We start from the raw sequence: 6,541 nt of genomic DNA, 5'->3' as shown, positions 1-6,541 counted from the left end.
TATGGTTTGTAGATATTTTTGATGATATCTATTCTGACCAGTGTAAGGTGATATCTCATTGTGGTTTTGATTTACATTTCTCTAACAATTAGTGATGCTGAACATCTTTTCATGCATTTATTGGCCATCTGTATGTCTTTGGAGAAATGTCTATTTAGGTATTCTGCCCATATTTGTACTGGGTTGTTTTTTTCTTTGATATTGAGCTACATGTTCTGCTTGTATATTTTGGAGATAAATCCTTTACCAGTTGCTTCATTTGCAAATATTTTCTCACATTCTGAGGGTTGTCTTTTGTTCTTGTTTATGGTTTCCTTTGCTGTGCAAAAGCTCTTAAATTTCATTAGGTCCCATTTGTTTATTTTTGTTTATATTTCCCTTACTCCAGGAGGTGGGTCAAAAAGGATCTTGCTGTGATTTATGTCAAAGAGTGTTCTGCCTAAGTTTTCCTCTTAAGAGTTTTATAGTGTCTGGCCTTACATATAGGTCTTTAATCCATTTAGAGTTTATTTTTGTGTATGATGTTATGGTGTGTTCTAATTTCAACCTTTTACATGTAGCTGTCCATTTTCCCAGCACCACTTATTGAAGAGGCTGCCTTTTCTCCATCATATAATCTTGCCTCCTTTGTCAAAGATAAGGTAACCATATGTGTTTGGATTTATCTCTGGGCTTTCTATCCTGTTCCATTGATCTATGTTTCTGTTTTTGTGCCAGTACCATACTGTCTTGATTACTGTAGCTTTGTAGTATAGTCTGAAGTCAGGGAGTCTGATTCTTCCAGCTCCGTTTTTCTTTCTCAAGATTGCTTTGGCTATTTGGGGGTATTTTGTATTTCCATACAAATTGTAAAATTTCTTGTTCTAGTTCTGTGAAAAATGCCATTGGTAATTTGATAGGGATTGTGTTGAACCTATTGAATGCTTTGAGTAGTATAGTTATTTTCACAATATTGATTCTTCCAATCCAGGAGCGTGGTATATCTCTCCATCTGTTTATGTTATCTTTGATTTCTTTCATCAGTGTTTTATAGTTTCTGAGTACAGGTCTTTTACCTCCTTAGGTAGGTTTATTCCTAAGTATTTTATTCTTTTTGTTGCGATGGTAAGTGAGATTGTTTCCTTGATTTCTCTTTCTGATTTTTGTTGTTAGTGTTTAGGAATACAAAAGATTTCTGTGCATTAATTTTGTATCTGTAACTTTACCAAATTCATTGATTAGCTCTAGTATTTTTCTGGTGGCGTCTTTAGGATTATCTGCAAACAGTGACAAATTTACTTCTTCTTTTCCAATTTGTATTCCTTTTATTTCTTTTTCTTCTATGAATGCCATGACTAGGACTTCCAAAGCTATGTTGAATAAGAGTGGCAAGAGTGGATCTCCTTGTTTTGTTCCTGATCTTAGAGGAAATGTTTTCAGTTTTTCACCATTGAGAATGATATTTGCTGTGGGTTTGTCATTATGGCCTTTATTATGTTCAGGTAGGTTCCCTCTATGCCCACTTTCTGGAGAGTTTTTATCATAAATCGGTGTTGAATTTTATCAAAAGGTTTTTCTGCATCTATTGAGATGATCATATGTTTTTTTATCCTTTAATTTGTTAATATGGTGTATCACCTTGTTTGTTTTGCATATATTGAGAATCCTTGCATCCGTGGGATAAATTCCACTTGATCATGGTGTATGAGCCTTTTAATGTGTTGTTGGATTCTGTTTGATAGTATTTTTGTTGAGGATTTTTGTATCTATGTTCATCAGTGATATTGGTCTATGATTTTCTTTTTTTGTGATATCTTTGTCTGGTTTTGGTATCAGGGTGATGGTGGCCTCATAGATGAGTTTGGGAGTATTCCTCCCATCACAGTTTTTTGGAAGAGTTTGAGAAAGATAGGTGTTAACTATTCTCTAAATGTTTGATAGAATTCACCTGTAAAGCCATCTGGTCCTGGACTTTTGTTTGTTGGAAGATTTTAATTACAGTTTCTATTTCATTACCTGTGATTGGTCTGTTTATATTTTCTAATTCTTCCTGGTTCAGTCTTGGGAAGTTATACTTTGCTGAGAATTTTTCCATTTTTTTCAGGTTGTCCATTTTATTGGCATATAGTTGCTTGTAGTAGTCTCATCATCTTTTATATTTCTGTGGTGTCACTTGTAGTCTCTCCTTTTTCATTTCTAATTTTATTGATTTCAATCCTCTCCCTTTTTTTTTTTTTTTGATGAGTCTGGAGTTTAACCTAAAACTTGTAACATATATGAGTTTGCTGATAAGTGAATTTATCAGCAGTATAATTTATCAGCAGTGGGGGAAAAAATGACTGCACTATTTGTAATTCTTTTAATCAATGATATGGTTTATTTCTATGTCCCTTGGATCTGGGCTGTCTTGGTGACTTCCTCTGAAATGTGGAATTCAAGAGAACTGATGTAATAAGTGTAAGTCTAGACTTCAGGAGACTTTGCCATTTCCACTCTTGCTGTTGTGGTGAATCTCACCACCATTTGCATTAATCTGGGCTGACCTACAGGATATTGAGAGATCACATAGAGCAGAAATAAAACATCCAAGGAGAGACTCCTCTAGACCAACTGGCTGCCAGCCATGCTGACAGCTGACTACAGATTTTTGTTTGAATCTTGCCAAGACCAGTGAAAAACTTATACAAATAAACTCAGCCCAAACTGCAGGTTCACCTACCATGGATCTGAATAAATGATTATGGTTTTAAGCCACCACATATTGAACTGAGTTGTTACAACACAAAATTAACTATTGGTATAATGATCAAGAAAATCATGTGTATACACTCAGATAGTTAAAATGACAGTTCCAAAAGTCCAGAAAATAAAATAGGAACATATTTGAGAAAGTTTGAATTTCAGATACACGAGCTCTGCTTTTTGAATGCAATGGTAGTCATCTCTTCCACTACATTTTCATCAAGAATTGTCTCATATGAGCACATTCAATGAAAGTGTTCTATCAGGTAGTCCCTTTTTGCATTATCAGCTTCCTCTAGCCTTTTTATGATCATCTGTGAAAACAGTTGTGTTTTTGAGAATGTTGTTGGCAATTGCACATTTATTTATTTAAAAGAAGAATCAAGACTTTCTACACAAAGATATAAATGTAAAATATAGTAATTCAGTAAGAAAAAATATTGAATAATTTTTCTTAGTATAAATGACATTTATTTTTTAGATATGTAAAACTGGAAAAATAAAACACATAGATATTCACATTGTTAATAATGAGTTGTTTGATATCCAGCAGCAATTTGGCCAGTTTTCTTTCTTATATGAAAATGCAAGAAATATATAATGAAAATAAAATTGAAGATTTACTATCTCTGAAAGAGTTAATGTGTTAATGAAACCAGATGTACAACTTTAGATCTGGAAGGAACTTACTCATATAATTTAATTAACCCTCTTTACTTTGTGAAAAGAAAATAGAGATTTATGGTCATTTCTTTCCACAGTGACAAAAACATCTAGCATTACATGATTGTTCAGGATCTAAGTTTTCAGATTATCAGTTTAGTAATTATTCTTATATGTTTTTGATTAATTTTATATTTTTTACCATAAAATTCCTATCCAATTTTATATAGTGGTAAAGACATAAATATTTAGAAATCTTAAATAATTTAAAAGTATTTTGTGTGGGTTCACTTAAGAAAAGACTTCTCTAATATTCCTTGATTTACATTGTTTTCTTTATTTTACAAATTCTGAGGTAAACAAGACTTTTGAATATACTTTTGCATTAACAGTTTTGAATATACTACTCTAAGGGACCAATTGTTCTACAAATTGGAGTTTTTGCCATTTTATTTTTATTGAAATGTCCAGTCAAAAAGGAGAAAACAAATAATTTCTTCTGAAAGCTAATTATAGCCATGAAGACAGTGGTCAGCATAACATATCTTGGAATTAGATAGTTTTGTTTTAATATTTAGTTCTACCTTTTACTAACTCTATTATTTGGGCAATTATTTTTTATCTGTGTCGAAGTTACTTTACTTTTATGAGACTCAATTACTTCATCATTGAAAAGGCTTAAATAGATTGTTTTGAAAGATAAATATGCTCATGCATATCATTAAACTAGTATCAAGAGTAGAAGGAGCAGTAGCAAAAGCAGCAATAGTAGGTCAAGTGCAAAGATGAGAATCACAGAGCCCATTTTCTTGGGATTTGAAGCCTTTGCAAAGTTTGTCAGCAGGTGTTGAATCAACCTGATATCCAGGTTGATTTTAACCTGGATATCAGAGAAAGAACTCCTGTTTCTGGGAATAAGAAGAGTCTTGGAGTACACTCCAGGGAAGAATTTTGAGAGAAGGGCTTTTAAAAGAGTCTAGTACCCCAAACAGGATAGAGCCTCAGTGCTGGATGACTCAAGATAAAGTGGTTGATGCTGAGGAGTGATCTACACAAAGTCTTCCAATCCAACTCCTCATGTGTTTAAATAAGACACATTTTTAAAATGATACATATTAATTTTTTTAAGTAGAAAAAATTAACCTTGAAGTATGTAGAAATTAACTAGCATGAATAAGGTTATGATTCCCCAGTGAGAACAGAATGATGAAACAATAAAAAACTAATTTGAGAAGGTGAAGAACTTCAATATGAGTCGAGGTACTGGGGTTTTTTCCTATAGTGCTTTTTGCTTTTTCTTTACCTTGTCCATTTTTTTTTTCCTATAGTCCTTTAATTTTAATGTATTTTTCTGGTAACATTGTCAAAAGTGAATTAATGTCTGCAGGAGTATTTCTCTAGGGACCATTGCAGAATTCTGGTTTTGAGAAGCCGTGGCATTATAGCCAGTACACTAGGATTATACGGAAACCAAAATATATTTTATCCTATGGTTTAATACTAATTTAATTCAAGAAATGGGTACATCAATCATACAAATGCATACCATCACAGAAAAACAAACCTGACCAGTGCTCTAGATCAGTATTTCTCAGATTTTTTAAAAAGTTTAATTAATTTTGATATATTACTTATACACAAATATAATTGAAACATTTCTTTCTTTTACTAAATATGATGTACTCTATTTTAATCTGTTATTTTTCATTTTAAAAATGTCCTTTTTGTGGCTTTAGTTCCTAGGTAAAGAGTTTGGAAGAAATCATGCCAGTTCTTCTAGTTTTTTTTTCCTAAAAACTCTTAAACTAAATATTAATAACCTTTCTTAGACTCATCAGAGAACTAAGGTCACAGCAATTTGGCAGCCTGAATATATGGAGAGACAAATGATTCTAAAATTCACAGCCAAGGTCTATTCACCTGGAGCAGAATTAGCCGGAGACATAAACAGACAGGAGTAGGTAACTTTGAGTGCCAAAGACTGACTGTGAAGTAGAGCTAGACAGAGAGTGAGAAACTCCTGGATACTGTGTGTAAGTGGGGAACTCCTATTTCTCTGGGTTTTACCGGCAGGAGCCCCACCATTCTCTCACTGTGAGGAATCCAGAAAGTTACCCTCCTGGCTCTAGTCATGTGTAGGGAAAATTAACCATGGTGAAATACACCCAAAGCTTTACACATAACAAAGGTCTAATCTGAAGGGGGGTGGGGGGGGAGAGACAAAATAGTGCTGTCCCATCTGGGGGAAGATCACTTCTCAACTCCATCCCTCTAGCCTTCCTATCTTACATAATTGGGGATAAAAAGTTAAGATATGTGTGAACATCATGGCCAAGGAAATCAGGCCACTAAGAGACTGAGATTTAATTATAACATTATACAACACTTTACTTCATCTTCATATAATCAACAGGATTCCAGTGTAATAGCAGTGCATTACAGCTAATAAAGCTGCTAGATGCAGACTCACCCTGAGAAGGAATTACTAGAGAAGCCTAAAGACAATGTTGGAGATAAAAACAAGAATAGGAGGGGAATTTTTATTCTCTGGCATGTATGCAACTATAGCAAATATTAAACACAACACTACTTCAAACCAGAGTAGCAAAAATCCTCACACTAAAGCCATATATAATGCAGTATCTATTTCCTGATACATCATGTTTTGATTCAACAGAAAGGTACAAGGCATGCCAGAAGGCAAGAAAAAACACATTCTAAGGAGACAAAGTATTCATCATAACAAGACCCAACTATGGTATAGATGTTGGAAGTCCGACAGGGAATTGTAAATAGCTATGATTAATATGTTAAGGGAGTAAATGGAAAATTATCTGGATCAGAAACTCAGATCTACATGAGGAAATAAAGATCATCAAAAAAGAAATATGTGAAGTAAATATAATTTGAAATTTTCTCATTCTTAATCTGAGAACTGATCAAATTACTATAACAATGTATTGGATGGTTATAGCATGTAGATAAGTTAAAAGAATAACAGCAGCATCAAAAGTGACAGAAGGAGGAAATTGGGAAATTTATTATAAGATACCTACACTATACATGAAGTGGCATAGTTACTTATTTGAAAGTAGACTTAGATTAGTTAAACATTTATATTGCCAATTCTAGGACAACAACTAAACATTTTTTTAAG

The sequence above is a fragment of the Tursiops truncatus genome, chromosome 5 (genome assembly GCF_011762595.2).
Source record: "Tursiops truncatus isolate mTurTru1 chromosome 5, mTurTru1.mat.Y, whole genome shotgun sequence".
In the NCBI taxonomy this organism is placed as follows: Eukaryota; Metazoa; Chordata; class Mammalia; order Artiodactyla; family Delphinidae; genus Tursiops; species Tursiops truncatus.
The sequence above is the reverse complement of the archived record's forward strand: the minus strand, read 5'-3'. Positions refer to the sequence as shown.